The sequence below is a fragment of the Cricetulus griseus genome, chromosome 2 (genome assembly GCF_003668045.3).
Source record: "Cricetulus griseus strain 17A/GY chromosome 2, alternate assembly CriGri-PICRH-1.0, whole genome shotgun sequence".
Lineage (NCBI taxonomy): Eukaryota > Metazoa > Chordata > Mammalia > Rodentia > Cricetidae > Cricetulus > Cricetulus griseus.
This window is the reverse complement of record NC_048595.1, coordinates 116014649-116038124: the sequence shown is the minus strand read 5'-3', so window position 1 is coordinate 116038124 and position 23476 is coordinate 116014649. Positions and strand designations below refer to the sequence as shown.

General features: G+C 35.7%; 1 pseudogene; it reads left to right on the top strand.

Moving 5' to 3' along the window:
• Nucleotides 1-7553: 7553 nt before the first annotated feature.
• On the top strand, nt 7554-7664 carry LOC113834455 (annotated as a pseudogene).
• The last annotated feature ends 15812 nt before the right edge of the window (nt 7665-23476 follow it).

Here is a 23476-nt window from a genome sequence, read left to right as displayed (position 1 = left end):
AACCAGTGGGTGATCCTGTGAAAGCTGGACTATGTCAGGCATCCAGAAATGTTTGATCAGTCATATGTTGTAGGGGAAACTGTAGCCACGCCTACTTAGGGGCTTGCTACAGGTGTGTCTGACCATCGTGGTCAGTGTGACATAGAGTGAGAGGTGATCATGTGGCTGGGCACTTTTGGTTTCACCTTTTTGGCTTGCTGTACAGACTGCTGCCCCACTGGCTGGCTAGTTCGCTCTGTAAGTAAGGCTTTTTCCCCATTAGAATCCCTTGTATCTCTATCTGGCTCCATATTGGTATTTTCCCGCCTTAATATGTCTTTTAGACAAGCCCATGAGTCTAAAAGTGCAGGACAGAAATGACTTCTGCAAACCTCCTCAGAGAAAGAAACTTGAAGCAAATGTGGGAATCTTCATTATAGCTGAATAGTCGTGATTAATATCAGAAAGGATTGGAAACACAGGGGTGGATATGGGAACAAGAGTGTGATGTCACTGCTCTTGTAGTCTGTATAGATTTCCTTTAGAGCTACAGCCACTTCAAATATAGATACATAACAAGCTGGAAAGAAGACAGAAAGAAGGAAAAACAAGCCCCAATATACATTAGAAGAAAAGAGACATAGTGATTATAGACAAAATGTTGTGCTCAGTTCAAATTTGCTACGGACTTTGTATAATCAGGGACTAGGCACAGCACACTAACACATATATAATAGTCATCAAACCAACACATTTGAGGCTGATGCTGTTATTCACTTGATTTACAAAGAAGGCTACCCTCCCCAACACACACACAGAGAGAGAGAGAGAGAGAGAGAGAGAGAGAGAGAGAGAGAGAGAGAGAGGAGGGAGGGAGAGAGAGAGAGAGAGAGAGAGAGAGAGAGAGAGAGAGAGAGAGAGAGAGAGAGAGAGTCATGGACAAAGCTAAAAAGATATGACTACTTCTATTCTCAGAGTGCATTTGAAAATATTCATGGTGTTTAACTAATTCACATAAAGTGCTTAAGAAAAATGTGTAAACGGTGGGTTGAATATTGATTATTGGATAGGCTGAAGTGTCTGGGCTTCACTTGGGCTTATTGATGACATCAATTCTACATTACATAAATGTCTAACAACCAATACCTTTTGAGGGTGTTTAAACAAGGAAATACGTGTGTATTTGATTCTTAAAAGCAATTCCAGATACATAGACTTTATGTTACAAGATGAATGGTGGGCAGGCAAAGGCAGCTGTTGGTGAAAATAATGAAACTTTAATTTTCCCATCAGGTTTGATGGTTCTTCTATTTTATCTATTTAGAAACATCTCACTTTTTATATAATTTGGGAAACGTGATTCCACTTGTAACTCTAAGTGCCACAGGCATATGCATTTGCTTCAATCACCTATAGTTGCATAAAGCTTATGATTGACAGTGCTGTCTGTGGAATAATTTATATTTTATTTCCTTCCTACTGTTTAAAGAGTAGATATAAATTATCATGCAAGCTGCCTCCATAGTCATAAATCATAACTTGGAATTCATAAAGGAGAGTGAAAAATCACTTTCCATTTTATTACATTTAGTTCTCATTGGTGAGCATTTTCTTCCCTGTACATTTTCTCACAGCTGGTCAATGTATGGCAAGGAGAAAGCTTTAATTTAAAGTGCTTATAAAGCCTCTGTTTCTCCTTATCTTCTCCTTTCTATTTTTTATGATCTTTCTGCCTCAGTCTCCCTAATGCTGCAATGACACTGTCCCTCCTGTTCTTCCTGCCCCTCTATGTCATCTTTCTCCTCCATTTTTTAAATCACATTCACTCATTATCTTGCTCTTAACATCACAGATCTGGGGATAGCTTTACTGGATCATCTGCTCCCAGTTTTACTCCTTCAGTTTCAAGCACAGATAATGGCTTTACTGACACAGCATCATTTCAGACTGGATTAAGAAAGGCTTCAGGCCAAGTGCTCCCATGCTGTTCACTTTTTTAAAAATCCACTGTTAGTAACCTCAGGGATCCTGGTGACTCTTGCTGTAGGTATCCTCAAGCATGCTACTGAAATGGTAGCTCAGATGCTGAAGTTCAGTCTCTTCAAGGACCCTGCTGCCAAGATGAAGTCTTATAGATATGCCAACAGAACTGGAGTAATGGCCATTCATTGCCTTCAGATAGAATCATGGATTGCGAGAGGTACCTCCTTACTTTTCCTATATTTTACTGAATTGAACCAGGTAATATATAGAGGAAGTGATCATACACTAAATACTAGAGCCAATGACAGTTGAGGGTTATCTTAGGGACTGCCTGCCACAGCTGTCATTCTTACTCTCTCAGCTCCTGTTTTCATCTGAAGCCACAATGATGTTTTAAATGTCTGCCCATATAATCTTCTAAAATAAAAATACTAATGACTTGTTATACCAGACATAGAGATCCATAGTATTTAATATAAGTGCTGTAAGTAGAGATAAATGAGCCATTTCTGCCTGCATGTGGAAGACCAGATTGTGGAGTGACATATAGACAGTAAAGTCCAGTTCATTAGAGAATCAGGCGGGAATAAAGACTCGGCTGGAAGTTCCACCCTGATAACCTGAGCAGAGTTAAATTCACAAGTAATGAACAATTTTATTTGACAGAGGAAATAGAAATTTCAAGACAGGAAAGCATTTAGTATGTGACATAGTTGCTGCTCATTTCTCTTATTAAGGCCTACAGTGAGGGTGATAGATGAAAGATAGATAAATAGATTATAGATAGATAATAGGTAGATAGAGATAGATAATAGATAGCCGAATGATATGAAAATTTATAGCTTAATGAGTAACAAAGATTGGATAAGTTTAAAATTGCAGACAGTATGTATGTAAAGAGAGAAGCTGTAAGCCAGGTGGTGGTGGCTCACACCTTTAATCCAAGCACTTAGGAGGCAGAGGCAGGTGGATCTCTGTGAGTTTGAGACCAGCCTAGTCTACAAGAGCTAGTTCCAAGACAGCTTCCAAAGCCACAGAGAAAACTTGTCTTGATAAATGAGAGAGAGAGAGAGAGAGAGAGAGAGAGAGAGAGAGAGAGAGAGAGAGAGAGCTGTAATTTTCAAAGTGCTTAGAACCACTGAAAAGAAACTTTCTGCTCTTCTCTAGGTCAACATGGGGGAGGGTGCCTTGTGGGAAAGCCATTGCCTGCCAAAGGTTCTGACCTGTGATGAATCAAACATACTTGAATGGAAGGAACCAACTTGAAACCAACTGCCTTGGAAAGTGTTTTCTCTGATTCAACCACCAAGACAGGTAGGCCCTCACAGCTAGGAAAGAAAAGGGCCAGCTTATACTTTGAGTTCACAGAAACACTAAGAAGCAGCATCTGCATGCTGTGAGCTTTGCAGGCATTACAATATATAAGACTTAGGACGCCATAGAGGTTTTTGTTAAGGTTCCAGCCAAGCAAGTGTGACAAAGTGAGAGTAGAAAAAATAGGCGCCCATATCTCATTTATGATTTTAGAGGCAATGCTATTTTTTTTCCCTATTCAGTATTAGCAGTGGTGGTGCTTACTTTTTTCTTGAGGGCTATGTAGCCTTTGTTATGTTGAGATAATTTCCTCAGGACTTTTGCCAGAAAGGATGTTCAACTCTGTTAAAGCCCTTTTCTGCATTTACTGAAATGATCCTGTGATTTCTGTCATCAAGTCTGCTGATGTACTGCCTTGGACTTTGAATTATTGATTTGTGTACTTTTGATACATCATTGTATCTCTGTAAGGAAACCAATATGATCATGGTTGGTGTTTTTTTTTTTTCTATGCCGTCCAATTCAAATTGTGAGAATTTTATTGAAAAATTTTACATCTATCCACAAGAAAAGTTGGTCCTCACCCCCACCTGGTATGTCCTTATCCTATTTAGGAATTAGATTACTTCTGATTTTATAATATTTGATGGGTAGGGTTACTTATCTTTTGATTTTTGGAAATTTTAGGTGTTTTGACATTAGTTCTTGAAATACCCTTATAGTTTTCCTAGACAAGGCAAATTTGGTTGGTATTTTAATGTTTTCAGGGCTTGAAATGTATTGACCCATGCTTCTTCTGTTTCAAGTGTTGCTAATGAGAAATGTGATACTCTCATGCCTTTGCCATTGTTGGTGCATTGGGATTCTTCTTTTCCTTCCTTCCTTCCTTCTTTCTTTTGTTCTTCCTTTATTTTTTGCTTTAGGTTTTGGGAGACAGGTTTTGTCTGTGTAGTCCTGGCTGTCCTGAAAATATCTCTGTAGACCAGGACTAAAACTCAGATATCTGCCTGCTTCTGCTTCCCAACAGCTGGAATTAAAGGTTTGAGCCATTACAATGGGTACCTTTATGACCCTTAATAATATTTCTTTGCTTTGTATTTTTGGCAAGTTCACTATCATGTATCATGATTTGTTCTTCTCTTGCCATATATGTTTAGATTTCTAAATGTTTTGTTTGTCTGATGTTCTCGTTCATTTTGTGGGATGATTTTCTCTAGCTTGTTGGCTTTCCTCTTCAGTTCCCTGAATAAATTTGTCTGCCTGTCTGTGATCCCTTTGTGGTTATTGATCATTTTTTACTAGGAAACTTTTAAAATCTTCACCCAGCATTTAGTCTATATTGCCTTTGGATTTATTAGCTGAGGAGTTACGATTTTTGGAGTAATAAATAGCTTTTCTTCTTAATGTTAATCATGTTGTGAGCTACCATGTAAATGTGGGACCCAGGTCCTCTGCAAGAGCAGCAGGGACTCTTAACCACTAATCCATCTCTCCAGCCTGTGGTACTGTTGTTAATATGGACTTTGAGATTAAAAACTACAAGAGTGTAAATAGTTGATATAGGAAAGAAAGCTATTGTAATCTCAAGTGAAGACCAGCAGTATGTGACTCTACAGCACTCTGAGAAGGCTTAATAGAAATCTCTGAAAAAGAACTTAGTATTGAGGGAACCCAGTTCCAGCAACTTCCAAGCATCATTTAGCGTGAACATGTCCTGCTCAGAGCTCTGGACATGGAGGTGGTAGGTTACAGGAATTCAATTCTTGTTCTTCCCTTTCCAAGCTACATATCCTTGCCTCACACAATGAGAATATTAGCCACAAGAAAGTTGTGTGGTTTAGACTGAACCCAGTTACTCCCTTGCACAGGTCTAGCTTTCATGTTGACAGTGTTTGTTGGTTTAATTATTATGCATTGTTTTGCCATTGTTGTCTTTCATTTTGAATTTTTGTTACTCTCAAATGAGAAAAGTTAGTTAACCTGGCAAAAGTGATAAAGAACCAGGTAGCAGCAATGAGTGTTTGACACTGAGTTGCATAATTCTTCTAGTGAAGAAATGTAGTAATAGAAAAATGGGAAATAACTAATGCACACAAGATTTATCTTTTTTATGGTTTCTCCTGTGTGTGAGGGTGTGCTATATATTTCCTATATACAATTTCATGGTGACATAGCTATCTTCTGAAACAGTGTTTGTATGAAGTGTGAATTAGGCAGGAAATGTCATGTCAACCAGTAAATGGAAGAGATGGGAATCATTTATTATTTTGAAATTATCCAATCTTGAAATTCAAGCTCTCTCTCCCAGATGACATTGGAGTGAGTCATCAGTTGACAGTGCCGCAAGTAGTTCTCCTAGAGAGAAAGAACAGGGCACACAACATCATGTCAGATAACTAGCATCTCTTTCACTGGCATATTTCTCAAGAAGAAAAGGCAGAGCCCTTTTGGGAAAATGCAGTGACAAGAGAAGAATGAAGTTTAACAGAAGGCTCGAATTAGAGAAAAAGAAGCCACATTGAAGTAAGAAAATTGTTTTTTTTTTTTAAAAAAAAAAAGAAGTGGAGGAGGCAATTTGAATTGAAAACTGGGGAGGATGAGAAGCAGGAAAGTATTTTGGATCATTCTAGGATAGATAAAGAGTAAAATTTGTAATAGAGAAAGAGATGATGCAAAACCAAAAATATCAGCATGAAATAAAGATCATCAAATACCATAATAGAGTAAGTTTTTAGAGAAAAACAGCCTTAGGAACTAAGATTAAAAATGATCAACATTTATGATTACAGCAATGGACACAGGGATATACTCTACTTCTTCAGAGGCTGAGAAGGGAAGACCTTGGAATCAAGGTCACTCTGGGCTATATCACAAAAAAAATCTCAAAAATGTATTCTATAAACATACAAAATGATATGAATTTTTATACTGAAGCAGAATTTAAGTTTTCTTGTATAACCATTAATTTCTGAAACATGTTTACCTTTCCATCGTATTTGCACTATCTTCTATATTCATTTCACTGTTTGATGCCTGCAACCGCCATTTCTCATCAGATGACTTAAGGAAAGCCTACATCTACAACCTCCTTACTCTTCCTAGTGGAAATTGCTCCTTGGTACTCTTCATGATTGCTTGCCCCTCCCCACATGTTTATTTTTTTCTAATAGGGTAGTATCAAATAGCCTGAGAACAGAAATTCCTCATGTTCCTGGGAGACAATTTTTTTTTTCTGTAGCTGTGGTAGCAAATTGTCACCTGCAGTAGTTTTAAAAATGTTTACTTAATCAATGACAGCTCTATAAGCCGTCAGAATGGATTTCTCATGCAATTGAAGGATGGATGGCTGTATACCTCAGTGAACACACATTTGCAAGTCAGCCAGATAGGAACAAAACACACTTCAAAAAGTCAGTTAATCCAAAGAATACACTTGTGAGAGTTCATCAATCAATGGCATTCTCATCTCAGGTACCATGCGTTTACGAGGGAAGTTCATAGAATTAATTATCTCTAAGTCTGACAATCACTGCATGTTCCTCTTCCTCAGGAGCCGGGGTAATTTTATCAACCTTGTTTTCTCTGATAATCTGCATGAGTTGGTATATTCTACCCAATCCTAAATAAACAAAAACTTCAGCTTTGTGCTTTGGCTTGAAACTGAGGGTTGGTTTTTATCCTTTTGGCAACTAAGAATTCTGTGGTAAATAATGATGTACAATCATGGAGTAAAAGCAAAGAAAACCTGGCCAAATAGCTGTAATTTCTAGCATGGTAGGATTCTGAATGAAATATATTTGGATTGGTTTTTCATAAGTCTATAATGTTTCCTATTGTAACAAGAGAAATGAGGATAAATAAGATTTCATTATTTGATAACTCTAACCAACAATCACAAATTCTATCAAAAAATGTTAACATCCTACATGGTTTCTGAGAATTCCAAGGATATTATGATTCCTTATATTAAGGGTTCTTGGCACTTCCCTGAAACACAGACCATCGTGTTCCTAAAACTCTTCTTGCCTCACTAGCACCTCTCATTTCCTGCTGAAGACAGCCACATGTTCTCACTTTATTGCCTAAGATAGCACTCTGTCTTCAATATAGGCTCTGAGCATAAGTACAGCTTGGCATGTTATTCCATCACCCTAAAGCAACAGTGTGATTTACTTTGAAAGTAGTATTGCAAATCCAGGCATTTAAAATACTCTATATGCATTTTAGGAGGGAGTGAGTTAATAACATTAATTTAAAGTTATAAAGTTTAGATTATTATCGCTTTTCAGTCTTTTGGCTAAGATCAAGTTTAGTATTTGTTCTTATCAGTTTAGATTAGTACCCTGTTCTCTTTGAAGTATAAAAATAAGGTGAATTTAAAAAGTCATAGTATAAAGGATAGTGAAAATTAAGATTTTTTGAAAAGATAAAGAGAATCCAATACAATGTTATTTATGTCTTTTCCTACTTCCTCCTATACCTTATACTCTGTGTAGCAACCTCAGTTTAAACCTTACCATTCCATCATTCCCCTTAACCTTTCCCATCAATGTGTTCTATCTCACCTCCTTGGAATCCCTTCATCATGGCTCCTCGGTAATTTTATGACATCTATGGGTATTCTAAATGAAACACACATTTCTGAAGATTCAATATTAACATCTACAGATGAGTAAAAACATGGGGCATTTTTATTTTCTGGGTCAGAGTTACTTTTCTCAGAATGATTATTTCTACCTCTATCTCTTTACACGAAACTTTGATAATTTAAGTTTTTGTAGTAGCTAGATAATATTCAAGTATGTAAATATACTATATTTTAAATATTCATTCATTAGTTGATAGACTTCTAGGCCATTCCCATTTCCTGGCTGTTGTGAAGATCAGGAATGAATACGCACAAGCAAATAACTTTTCAGGGTAGGAGAGTATGATATGAAGTTTTTGGGGTACTATCCAGGATTGATATAGCTGGATCATACAGTAGATCTTCTTTTAGCATTTTGAGGGACATCCGCACTGATTTTTATAGTAACTGGACAGTTAGACCTTATTGCTGAAGATACATGAATCATAGAACATGGCTAAATTTAACTGGTATGAACTTAAAAACTTCATTCCTACTGGATAGCTTTTATAGTTCAAGAAACTACTATGCATGCCACCAGAAGATAAAAGTAATCATCAGTGGTGCCAAGCTGTGAACACTTTGAGATACAATAACTGTCCTAGCAAGATGTGGCTCAGTGGTGAAATATTTGCATGAACATCAGGGGGATAACTAATTGCTTTTCAAATAGATTTGAGCCCTGCTCCACAAGATTAAACCCATACAAGACACCATTTTTTGACCCAAAAGGCTATGACTAAGCAGGTCATTGGTCCTAGAAGAAGACCTATTTCTATTGTTCTGCTAAATGGACATGTATTAAACCAACTCCTAATACTTTTAGTTATAACCATAGATGAACACATTTTGTAACTCCCATCTAAGAAGTTTCTGTTTAAAAAATAGATGGCTATTGAATCAGAGAATCACAACTTGCCAAGGTAAAGAGAGTAAGAGACCACATAATACTGAGAACTAACTGGAATATACATATACTAAGCTGTCCTCCCAACACTCAGGGATCATTGTGAAAGACAGGGCAGAAAGTATATAAGATTCACAGATGGTAGATGATTACAAGGAAGAAGTGCCCTCTAAATATAGCAGGGCATATATGCAAATACAAACTCACAGTGATTGTGACAGCTTACAAAAAGAAAAACTGTGCAAGTCCAGGCAAGATCACTTTCACCATGGACAGGGAAGACTGACAAACATTCCTATCCCTGACCATGGAACTAGTGATGTTTGTTAGCTTCTGGGAGGAGAGACAGTTTTCTCTAAGAGTATAGCCCCTGGTTATGTGAGTCACTATGCTCCAGTGGAAGACCACACATTCAAAAATATTTGGTCAGCACAAAATGGATCTTGATGGGATTTTTTTAAAGTACATAAAGTTCAGTAGCTATGGACAGGGGTTGTAATTGGGAAGAACTGGGAGAAAAATGTGAATATGATCACAACCCATTGTATGACACTCTCAAAGAGCTAACACAATTAAATAACAAACAAATGAAACCAAAATAAAGGTAGAAGAAAATGGTTGAAAGAAACAGAAAATCCTGAAGGATGGTTCATTGCATCAGTAGCTAGAAAATCCACTTGACAAATACATGGTTTTAAGTAAGTATGGTTTTAAGCAAAAGTGGAATATTTTTTATCTGTGTCTACTCATTCTAAATACAGCCATATAAATATCCATTCTCATTGCTTTCCACAGGAGGGTTTGATGACTATGAAATGTGTGTTTGTCTGTTTATAGTGTAGCTACAGGGAAGCCATAGACTCCTGTAAAAATTTAAGACCAATATGAACGTAACAAATGATACTTTTGGAATATTTTGTTGACTAGGCCTTTCTTTCCCTTGACACATATTATAAAGCATAGACCTTGAGGTACTTATAGCTGCCTACTAGAATAATAAAATATCATTAGAATACATAATAAGCAAACAAAATAAGATGGTACAATAGGCAGTCCTTCCCAGCCACTGACTTTTACTCTACGTTTTTTGCATAAATAAAATAAACTAGTAATTTCGTTAGGAGACAAAACATACATATAAACTTAGTTGCCTGCCTGATATTCTAAGTTTTATGGTACTGTGTATGTGGAGCTTTGTTCCTTAGCTCCTTTAAATTAACTTTCTGTGTGTGTGTCTGACTTGTTTGTGATGTGTATGGTATAATTGTAAAACTGGTTATATGTTATCCACTCAGTCCCCTCCTCCTCATTATATCCTATGTATCTGTCTGTATCTTCACCTACCTATGCAACAGGAATTACATCCTGATATATGAAGGACACTCAGTCACAGGACTCCAGAGCCCTCCCACAATCTAAGTCCTTACAAAGCTTCCAATTATTCACGAAATTGATATCTTCTTAAGGAAGCCAGTTTTCTGAACTGAAAACAAAATGGGCCTCATGGTAACATGCTTAGAAATTTAACACAAGTATTTTAAGTGCATATTATCTACCAGGCAGCAGAATAGGAAAGTGCAGTATGAAAAACTTTTGAATAACCTCTTAATGAAACCAAAACAAAGTCATGAATAAAATGAAGTAGGTTTTAGTATGGAAACAGGGGCTTGGATGAGTGAAAACAAAAACAGTGATTCTTCAAAATGTTCAAATATGTTGGGGGGTAGATTTGAGGACATTATTTGCACAGCATCATTTGCATTTGTCAGATACTAGGTAAAATTTGCATTTGGAGTGACCAGGCTGAACTTCTGTCTTCTTTTACCTGCTAGCTTTTCAAGCTATGGAAAACAGGTTTCAAGGGATGCATCTTCTTTTTTTTTAGCAAGAAAATTATTTTACATGTCAATCCCCGGTCCCTCTCCTTCCCCTCCTCCCCTGACACCCCAACTAACGTCCTACCCATCCCATACCCTTTCTGCTCCCCAGGAAGGGTGAGACCTTCCAAAGGGGGTCTTCAAAATCTGTCATATTCTTTGGAATAGGGCCTAGGCCAACGCTCTTGTGTCTAGGTTCAGGCAACTAACAATCTAAGCAACAGAGGAGAGGCTACCTTAAATGCCCTTTCCTGATAATGAGATTGATGACTAATTCATATACCATTTCACAGACCTCATCTAGCAGCTGGTGGAAGTAGAAGCAGACACCCACAGCTAATCTTTGAACTGAACTCAAATCCAGATGCAGAGAAGGAGGACTGATAAGCAAAGGCATCTAGACCCCCTGAATGTGGGTGTCAGTGAGGAGACCTTGGAAATCTATGAGGCCTCTTGTAGTGGATCAGTACTTATCGCTACCATAGGGAAGCATCTTCTTCAAAGGATGCAATGCTCATGTTGCACTGAAGGGTACAGCAATGATTTCCAAGTTGTGTCTTTTGAACAGAAGGGCAATGTTGTCAAAGAATACACAGCCACGTAGACTACACAGGAATGGAGACAGAAATTTTCCCTAGCTGAGACAGTATGTTATTAAAATGTAAACATATGTGAATAACTTTAATAATTATTACATTTTAAGGCACGAAGGAACACCTACATAAAAGAGTAAAACAAGAGGTTGTAAAGAAACTATGGTAAACAGAGCAAATGATAAAATATTTCTATGGAAGAGTAGAAAGTTTTGTATCTCACAAAAAATGACCTTTCTAACCATAGTATTACATTTGTTTTTTAAACTTCCATTAAACAAAATTATGAGGTATTAGTGTCATGTTTTCATATATGTATCTAGTAGGTAACAATAAAATCAGGGTCATTTCTACTCCCTTCTCAAACATTTAAAAATATAATTTTGATCAGAACTTAATACATACTTATCCAACTTAGTGTGGTATCTCAATGCAAGTATATTACATGTATTGAACAAATCAGCATAATTAATATCTCTATTCTTATGATGACTTTGCATTTGGAGAATATATGTGACAGGCTAGAGTGAATTCTCATCTCCACACCATGTTGTAGATACCAGATTTGGCATTTCTACAAAACGTTGCCTCTATTCCCATTGCCCAGGCTCCCTCCATTGTGTCCCTCCTCCTCATCTGTTCTAAACTGTATTGATTAATACATAACATTTACATCCACTTAAAGAAAACATGTATGAGAGAGATGTGGTACATGACTTACCTTATTCTGTTTTATTTTATTTAGTATATAGTATTTAGTTGCTTTTTTGCATTTTAATTTATCTTTATATAAGGCTTTTAAAGGGCAAATATAAACCTATATCCCTGAATGACACAGCATAGATTGAATGAAAGTTCAGTCTTTAAGTTCGTGAGGACAAAGTTAATGTAGACAGGAACTATTATTAACCATGGAGAGGGGCAATCACAATTCTTTCCTCAATGTATGTAAAAACTCATTGCATGTTATGTTGCATTTACATGTTTGTTTGGCTGTTTGAACTTTTTGTAAGACAGTGTTCTTGCTAAACTCTCTGGACTCTTCCTCAGTGTAGGGAGCCGTCCCTGCATTCTCCATTACAATGATGGTGCCTGCAGGCACTGAATGTAAATTATTTCGCAGGCGCTGGGTAATTTTCCATTTCCTTGATCTCTGCCTATCCCGTGGCTCATATGGCCTGAGGAGCTGAAGCCATTCATAGGGTGACACATCCCAGGCGGGGCTGCCAGCCTTTATTAGGGGACGGGATTCTTGGCTCGGGGTCTCCGCTCTGGTAAGCTTATGCTCTCCTTTCTCAAGATGCATTAAAGCTTTCCTGCAGAAGGATCCGAATGTCCTGTGTGATTCTTGCTGGCGAGGCCATAGCGCGGGACACCTCAGCTCCTGGGCACAGGTGATCCTCCTGTCTTGGAATCACCAGTAGTTGGGATCATAGTTATATAACCACACTTAGTATTGCAACTAGAAAAATAAATTACCCATAGACTGATATTAGGATTCAGCTTCAATCTGAATAACAGAAAAGCAAGCAGTTGGCCACTAGCTTTGACCTCTAGCTCAGGCTGAAAGGGCTGATCCACGAATTAACTCTTCACAAAGTCTCAAACTGCTGCCTCTCCTTGGTGTGGCTGAAGAATGAATACCTGATACTGACTACTGAAGATCCTGCTTCTATCTTAAATACCCCTCTAGTGCTGGAATTAAAGGTGTGTTATCTATTGCTCTTTTAGCCTGATTTAGTCTTGTGTATCACTGGGTGGCCTTGAACTCAGAGAAATCCATTTATCTCTTAATCCTCAGTCTAACATTAAAGGTGTGTACCACCACTTCCTAGCTTCTGGATGCTGGGATTAAAGGTGTGTATCACCACTGCCTGATCTCTACAACTTGAGGCTGACTTTGCTTTTCTGAATCCTCAGGCAAGCCTTCAGAAATCATAAATAATATATCACTACATAGTATACTATTTTCTAGTTCCAGCCATCTATTTATCTGCAAATTCAAGGATTTCATTCTTATTTACTGATGAACAGAATTCTATTCTGTATAGTACCACACTTTCATTATCTACCATCTTCTGAAGAACATTTAGCGTGTTTCCATTTTCTCTTCTAAATAGTCATTCTAAATGTAGAGGCAATGGACTTGGATGGACAAGTATATGTAAATTAGGATATTGAGTATTTTGGGCATATGCAAAGAAAGGCATAATTGCAACATATATATCATATATGTATATATATATACATATGTGTATATATATGCATCATATATGTATATGTTGCAAGGAAGGGATATAACTGTATTGTGTGTGTGTGTGTGTGTGTGTGTGTGTGTGTGTGTGTGTGTATCCTAACTCTATCCTAAAACCTACAGCAGATCGAGACTACTATAGAAATCCATAATTGGTCAAAATGTATCAAATAAGTGACCTTGGGACAACTCCAATTTAATACAGCTACATACACCTACCTGGATGATCTTCCCACAATGTGTATTCATATTATTTTGCTTGTTTTTCAGTCTTTCTTTTGTTTCATATTTTTAAGATCTTAATATTTGAATACTAATCAAGTCATTTTGAAAGCAGAAAGTTAAATTAAGAAAATGCCTCCAGCACACTGACAAGTCTTTAATGCATTTTTCTTACCTCTGGGCTGGTGGTCCTGAGTTCTATAACAAAGAAGACTGGGAAAGCCATGAGGAACAAGACAGTAAACAGCACCCTGTTATGGACTTTACATTAACTCCTGCCTCCAGGTTGCTGCCCTGTTGAGTTCTTGTACTGACTTCCTTCAGTGATGGCCCCTGATGTGAAACTATAAAATGCAATAAACCCTTTTGTCCCAACAATGCATTTGGTCTTGGTGTTTTATCACATCAATGGAAATCCTAGCTAAGATCAAGATACATAAACCACTCTTTCTTCCCTTTTCCATCTTCTCCCATTGTTAACATGCTGTAGTGCATTTATCAAACTCAATTAACACAGTAACACTAAGCAAGCTATAGGTTTCTTTCAGATTTTGTCAGCTGTATCTTTCAGACTAATTTTTTCCTTCACAACCAAACCCAGAATATGACATTGAATTAAGTCATACTATTTACTTGTGACCTCAGCTGTGATATTCAGTTCTTCCTGTCATTACCCTTGAAAATTCAGGTATGTATAGTTATTTCCCTTCATTTAAGTGTGTCTAACTTTTTGGTTTGTTGTTATGGAAAGACTCAAGCTGTAGGCCTTGAGAAAGGATAGCACAAAAGTCTGATGTCCTTACCTTATCACAACAGGTTAGAAAATGTCAACAGGGTTTATCAGTAAGATGTTAATGTTGATAAAGTCAAGGTCATAAGGATGGTGCCTGCCAGGCCTTCCACCACTTCCTTCAATATTCTGTTCTCTGTGAAAGAGTTGTCAAGTTGGATTACACTCAAGAGTGGATTTAAGCTCTCTTTCATGGAGAGTGAATGTGTTATTTGCAAGTAATAATTGCAACTTTTATAGAATGAATATTTGTTTTGAATCTTATTTATTTGTACACTGATTTTTATGAGTGTGAATTCAGGGGGTGTGTTTCCTCAGCTAAACTGCAATCTTCTATTATTAATTTGTAGCAGCCAAAAGTGCTTGAGCATTAATTACTTAAAAACTTAGTCTTACTGTTATGACCCAGTGAGTTTTTCATTTTTCTCTCTCTTTTTGCCTCTCTCTTTCTCTCTCCTTTTTTTTTTTTTTTTTTTTGCTCTGTAGCACTGCAATGTTTCTGAATTATCTTGCATTTTTCTTGTCCTAGACAATAATCAGCTATCACTTTCTGGAGATCTGGTTGGCTTTTAGGGGCAAGTGTTTTCTAAAAGGTGAAATCCAGACATGCAGAATACCTATTGCCATGCAGTTTCACTACTTCTAAAAATCTTTTCACAGATATATCTAATGCTATATATGTATATCCATGTGTGCATAGGGCTATATTTCTGTATCTGTATATTGAATTAAAACTGAGCTCACATTGGTATTTATTGTTTTTGTTTTAGTTTTACTATTTATTTACTATGTTTAGTTTTGTTTAGATTTACTATTATAACATCATTATATTACTTCTCTTTTCACACCATAAACACTTCTGTGTATTCCTCCTTGCCCTTTTAAAAATTATAGCCTCTTATTTCATTAATTGTCATTATATGCATATTTGCAAAACAACCTTTATATATTTTGTATTTATTATATCTTCTCTCATGGAAAACCTTGTTAGTTCTACCAGTGTTTTATTTACTCATGCATTTTATCTAAAACATGAAACAATAGTGTCAGAACTGCTTATCAATACTCTTTTGAGGAAAAAAATACTATTCAATATGAGTGGAAAACACCTACTCCTCTTTTTGTAGCTAACTGTACCTTATTTGTCTTGCCCAAATACTGTTTTCCAAAACAATTTAGATACCCTTCTTCTGCAGCCTACAATATTAACTTACCTTATAATTCATTACCAAAAATGTCAGTTTTCTCCTTTGCCTTAGAGACACATTCTATTCACTTTCTTATTTGTATGCTGTATAACTCAACATTGTATTTTAGAGTTTTGAGTCTTTTGTATAATTTGTCCAACAGTTGAAGAACATACAGAACAGTCTTCTATCCCCACATTTTCCCATGCATCCAGAAAATTATTTTTAAGCAGTTATTCTATGCAACTATGCCAGGTAACTATGGGTATGCTTCATCCTGTCTCAGATTTGCCTTTTCCCTGAATTTGCATACTTGATATCACACAACACTTAGACCTTTGGGGCTTCCTTATTTTACTTGCAGAAATGTATTTGGGATTTATACATGTGTACCTGTATATAGAGCTCAGTGACAGAGTACTTGCCTGGCAGGCACAAGGCCTTAGATTCATTTCTCATTATTGGAAAGAAAAGAGGAATGTTTATTATAGTAATGAAATCAATAGCTCTTTTCTATAGCATTATAGTATGCTATTGATATTCTAGTTTGTTCTTCAGTTTAACAGTTAAATACAGCATTTGTTTGTTTGAGACAGAATTGCACTGTATGGGTCAAGCTAGTTTTGAACTTTCCATGCTGTCTTCAGACATTTTCACTTGCCCCAGTCTCTTGAGTGCAAGAGTTATAGGCATGTGTTACTGCACCAACAACATTTTGGCTATTTTCAATTTTTTATGCATGAATATTACATTGCTATAAATATTTATAAACATTTCAAGTAAAATGAGTTTCTTTTCATAGAAATGGAATTATTGGGTCATGTAATATATGCATAAAAATGATTTCTAAATTATGATAGTTACATTTGTGATCTTAGAAAGTTTAAAAATAAAATTCAGATACTAGAAACTGTATTCTAAAGTTTGACCATGTTTTAGTGTAGAGCAGCAGTTCTCAACCTGTAGGAGACAACTGCTTTGGGAATCAAAGGACCCATTCACAGGGTTCCTATGACACTATGAAAAGACTTAAGACCATTGGAAAACACAGATATTTACATTGTTATTCATAACAGTAGCAAAATTACAGTTATGAAGTCAAAACAAAATGAATTTTATGGTTGTGGGTCACCACGACATGAAGAACTATCATAAAGGGTCACAGCAGTAGGACAGTTGAGAACCACTTGTGTAGAGGTTATGATGTACCCTTTCTAGAGTAGCTGTCCCAGTTTGAATTTCCATAACAATGAAGGAAAGTCTTCATGGCTCTAAATGTTTACAAATATTTTATAGTGCCAGATTTTCATTTCAGTATTTGTTTAATGGAATTTCAGGGTAGTTGTTAGCCAGATATAAATGTAAGGGAAAATTCTGATTTTTATGCACTTTTAAATTGAATAATTCATATTCTTATTGTGTTAAGAGTTATCAATTTTTAACAAGATATGATCTATAAATCTACAAATTACATTTTTATTCTTCCATGCATCTTTGGAAACACATTTTAAAATATTATAGTTTATATTTAAGGCTGATTCTTTCATTATACCAGAATATATATGTCAAAGCAAAATTTTGAAAGTCCATAAATCAATGATGTTTCATTGCTTGAAAATGTATAACTTCTTAGGCAGACATTCTCATAAATTCTGTGGATATACTGATCCTCCTTTTAAGTCAGAGATTGAAGATTTAACTTTTTTCACTCACAGGAAAGCTAAGAATATTTGTTTCTTCTTTATGTTTTGAATTAAGCCTGCACAGCTCACTGAGTAACTGAACTGTATGTAGCAATCTTGGAGCACTAGTCCTAGGAGACAGAGCTGTCTTTGACTATCCAGTAGACACATGCTACTGTTAAGTAGTGAAATGTGATTGGTGGGACTGAACAAGTTAATTTCAAAAGTAATACTTTATTTGCATATTCAAACCATTCTGAATATGTGTAGGCAAATTATGTTTATTATCTACTTATTAGTTATAAATTTTTGATTTTCCCAGATTGATCAAGAATATAAAAAAAGAAAAAGAAAGAAAGAAAAGAAGAAAGAAAAAAGTGTCTGAAGGGAGTGAGATGACTTAAAAGTAAGAGCATGTACAGCTCAAGCCTTATACCTGATTCTGATCTCAGGAACACTCCCAACTCCCCAAACAAACAAACAAACAAAATAAACCTGGTTTGATATGGTAGATTTACAATCCTAACACTCCAGTACTAGATGGGAAGATGCAGGCCAGCTATCCTTGAATTAGGGAATTAGAAGCACATAGCAGCAACAATCATGCCTCAACAATAAGGAATACACACAAAAAATAAAGTGAACATTATCCTCTGACCTCAACATGCTAAACAAGGGTACAAGAGCATACATGTGCAAATGCATACATGCATGAACACACACATACACACTCCCTCAAGTACATACATACTAAATAATTAAAGAAATATCTTAATTGAGATGTGATATAAGTACACACTAGATTTCAAAGATAGTGTGAAAAAGAAAAAAAAACTGTCCAAAAATCTTTAACATTAACCTAGAGTTAATGTTACAAAAACCTTATTTTGTTTATAGACAATAAAACACTCTATTGAAATATAGTTCACCTGCCTTGTTTTATAATTCTAATAAAATCATAAAAATTCAAATATCCAGACTTGTTTCTGTGCAGAGGGAAAAAGTCTTAGTACCTTCCACTCTATGAGTGAACAGATTTATTAACCTATTAACATAGGGGTTGTCCAGGAAAGCCTGGGAAAATATGAGCCAGGATCAGAATGTGGACCCCAGACTTTTTGCAATGTGATGTGTAGAGATAGCATTTACTAGTACCTTGACATGATGTAAGTTTGGATTAAAATAATGGAAGTGCTACATCCCAGTTTACATTTTTCTGAGAGAAAGAATTGGGATGCCTCCTTCTTCCCATTCCTCTGAGTAAGTTCACCATCTTCTTAGACCTTCTTTGCTTTTGTTTTCTTTACTTTGAAAATGTTTTTTATTTCTAATAAACACACAAACTGAAACATTTAATTAACATGACTTGATTTTTATATTAGTATAAATTTTGTTATGTTCAACACAGATTAAAAACGTGTTTTGCCTCAAACATTTATCATTTCATTATGAATAAACATTAAAAATACTATCTTTTAGGTTTTCTTTAAATATTAATGTCATTTATTGTCACATAAGCTTAATACTTCCTCAAACTAGAAAACAGGATGTTAACCCAGACTTAACTTATTTTTCAATCCTGTGAAATGAATAGTAAAAACTACTTATTTCTGTATTGACCACCTTTCTTCTTCTTTTAATTGAATTTATTAAGATATATAGGTCCTATAAATGACTTTATGATGTAGATATTATTTAGTCAATATTATTAGACACATTTTCAATAGATAGCTAGTAGAGAACAAAATAGGAAAAAAGGAGACTTTACCTTAAAATTACATTGCAAATTAAATGTATCAAATCGGAAAATTTAAAGGAAATGGACAATTTTCTAGATAGGTTTCACATACCAAAATTAAATCAAGAACATGTATGCAATTTAAATACTCCTCCTCCATTGCTGGTAGTAATGCAGACTTGTACAGTCACTTTGGAAATCAGTATGATGGTTTATCAGAAATATGGGAATCAGTCTACCTCAAGACACAGCAATTCCACTCTTAAGCATATAGCCAAGACATACACATCCATACCACAAGGACATCTGTTCAACTGTGTTCACAGCAGTATTATTTGTAATATCCAGAACTTGGAAGTAACTTAGATCTTTCTCAATCAAAGAATGGATAAAGAAAATATGGTACATTTACACAATGGAGTGCTACTCGGCAATAAAAAAATGACATTTTGAAATTCACAGGCAAATGGATACACCTAGAAGAAACCAGAGTGAGGTAACCCAGACACATGGTGTCTACTCACTCAAATATGGATTTTAGACATAGAGCAAAGGAGTGCCAGCCTACAATCCACAACCCCAGAGAAGCTGGGAAACAAGGAGGACCCTAACAGAGACATACATGGACTTCCCTGCAAAGGGGAAAGGAACAAGATCTCCTGATAAATCCCTCATGGGGAATGGAGATGGAAGAAGGAGAAAGAGGAGGGGAGAAGGGGAGTTGTGTGAGAACACGAGGGATCAGGAAGTTGGAGTTCTGGGAAGAACAGAGAAGGAGCACCAGGAAAGAGACACCTAAATAGAGGGAGCCTTTATGGGCTTCACGAGAAAACTGGCACTAGGGAAATTCCCAGGAATCCACAAGGCTGACCCCACCTAAGAAAGTAAGCAATAGTGGAAAGGCTACCTTAAATGCCCTTCACCTATGAGATTGATGACTACCTTAAATGCTATCCTAGAGCCTTCATCCAGTTGCTGATGGAAGCTGAAGCAAAGATTCTCAGTTAAGCACTGAGCTGAACTCCTGGAATCCAGTTGTAGAGAGGGAGGAGGGATGAGCAAAGGGGTAAAGACCATGCTGGGGAAACTCATAGAAACAGCTGACCTGACCAAGCAGGAGCTCATGGACTCCAGTCTGACAGCTGGGGAACGTGCATAAGACTGAACCAGGCTCCCTGAACATGGGTGTCAGTTGGGGAGATTGGACCACCTATGGGGCCTCTGGCAGTGGAACCGTTATCTATTCCTTATGTATTAATGGGCTTTGTGGATCCCATTCTCTATTGAGGGATATTCTCTCAGCCTAGACACAAGGGGGAGGACCTAGGCCCTGTCCTTAATGGGAGGCTTCAACCTTCCTGGGGAGTGGATGGGAATGGTGTGGGGGGTTGGTGGGGGTTGAGAGGATGGGAGGGAAAGGGAACTGGGATTGGTATGTAAAATAAAATTGTTTTTAATTTAAATGAGACAATTAATAAAAATAATGCTCATATTTTTCTTCATAGAAACACAAAGATATCTAAAGAGTTTAGAAATTTATAAAATCACCTATCATTGAATGCCAGTATATTACTTTACCATAACAATTACTTCATGCTACAATTTTGAAATAGTATTAATTCTTAATGTGCAAAGCATCTCCTTAGATTAGAGAATCTAAGTGAGTTATATTTTGAATGCTGTATAGCTCATAATTTTCCAAAACAATATGCAAAACTTCTAATTTCAAACTGAATACATTTTAGATGCCACCAAGCTGAGTAGAAAAACTGAACATATACTCACACTGTAGAGAACAGCATGGGCAGCAGAGACGGGTGTAGAACCACTTCACTGTGTTGTCAGATACTTCAGTTGTCACATTCTAAATCTGTTGAATGGTAAATAATCAAGGAGATTAGTTCAATGTGCTTCCAGATACAAAAAAAAAATGATAAGGGGTCAGTTACCTCACTTTAAAAACATCTATGTTTTCATACAGTTTTATTCTGTCTCTTACTTGTGGTTTTCTTTTTAGTCTTATGCAAATGCTATCAAAACACATGTAAAACACCAACAGCATTTGGAATTTATATAATATTTAAAGAAAAACCTTTGCAAAACTCTAAGGGAATGTGTAAATCTTTATAATCAAACACATACATTTCACACAGTATGCTTTTATTATGTCCATTACTAATAGTATAAAATGTATCCACAGGAAAAACATAAAATAAAAGAAAGTTATTAAATTGTCTGAATGTTTTCATTTGATGGATGTTTAGTAAAATAAAAGTTAAATTTCTGGATGACTTGCATAAGCATCTTTTATTTTCAAGCTAATATATGTCAGCCAAACTACTTGGTTCATATAAGTAAAGGAAAGTGTGTTCACATTATTGAATTATTCATTTTATTTTGAATCTGATTACAATTAATTAAAAAATGGGAAATTGACTTCCTTGAATTCAACTACACTAGAAATCAAACAATATCTTTTTAAATTTTAGAGACATCTGTCAGTGTAGGTAGCAGCAGCTTCAAATATAAATCTGCTTCAACATCCCTATCTTTCCACGGATCTAGGGTGACTGTTGTATACCACCAATTCATCACAACAAATATCTTTACCAAATAGAGAAAGATTCAGATTTCACCTTAAGATACTAGCTCCTTAAATTGCACTGCATACATTTATATTATATCTAAAATATATCTTTGTTATAGAATCAATGAGTTGCTTATCCTTAGAGACCACTAAAGCTATTTGTTAGATACCTTGAACACATATACACACACATTTATATACATTCACACACAAATGCACACATTACATACACACATTACACACATACAGATATATACACATGTATACACATACATGAACAAATTTTACATTCACACATACATACACAATCTGTTTTTTGAATTCCATGTTTCACAAAACATTAAACTTTGCAACCCCTGAAATTAATACTATGAAAAAAAAATTTCTTCTGATCTTGGTGAGGAAATATACAAAGTCTTCAGTTATGTATACTAAAGATAAAGATAATATAAATTTCTGTCAATTTAGTGCTCCCTCTCCCAAGGTATCCCTTTTAATATACACCCAAACACATTTTAAGAAAATACAAATGTGAAGAAAGGTTCTGTCTTTTTATAAAAATGAAAATCTACCTAAATGTTCTTTTTCATTTTTATCAAATATTTGAGAAAATGAAATGTGCCAGTTCATAGTTGCAACATTTATTCAGAGTCTTAGGGGTGTCACATTCTAAGTATTCTTAGGAAAGTTTTGTTTTCCTTACTTTTCACAGTAACAATAATTCAATCCTCTCATGTGTATTAATAGTTAGGCAATACCGAGGCTTGTGCAAATGTAGATCTGACTTCACAAATCCTTGCTAGTTAATTGTAGACTTCGATTACACAAGATTTCCTGGGAATCATTTTAAAGATTATTCTGCTTAAGTATCTACTTTCAATATTGTTAATGCCTCAAATTACAAAAGAATAATGAAAGTACTGTAGTTGACAGAATTTCTTTGTAAAAGTGTATTATCTCATGTTTAACACTATTGAAAGGATAAAACCGCAAATCAACATTTTATTTTCATAAAGCACTCAATGTGCTGTATGTAATTCTAGACATAAAGGATGTTAATAAAGAGGATGGTTCAGTCTAGGAATGTAAATCTTATGGAGCAAATCCTGTTTGAATTTAAAGAACCTGAACTCATATTTTAAAATCTTTATGCTGAAAAATAGAAGCTATCAAAGATCAGAAGTCAGAAATAAACAATGCATAGATATATATTTTTTTAGATTTATCTAATGTGCATGAATTTGGAAGTGTGTGTGTGTGTGTGTGTGTGTGTGTGTGTGTGTGTGTGTGTGAAGATGTGAGCGTGGATGTACCACAGCATGTGTGTGGAGTTCAGAGAACAATTCATTTGACTTGGTGCTTAGCTTCCACTACTCAAAGTGGATTGTGGCAAAAGCATTTTTACAATTTGTAAATAGAAAGTGAACATTTACACAGGACACTATAGTATATTTGAGTAAAATTTACCAAAGACTAAAAATATATACCTATTAGTATTACTTATTTTTTCAATTACTGCTCATTTAGTTGATCAAAGAGACTGAAAACCATTAATCATATCTCTACATTACATATAAATCAAAATAACAGAGAAATAGAAAGGAAACATTAGTTTGAAAGAAGAAAATTTTAGAGGACATTAAGTGATGTTACTGGCACCATCTTAGCTATATTCAAAACTTCATTCTGTTAATAGAATCATGCCCCTTGATCCAAATCAGTAGATGTGATTAAAG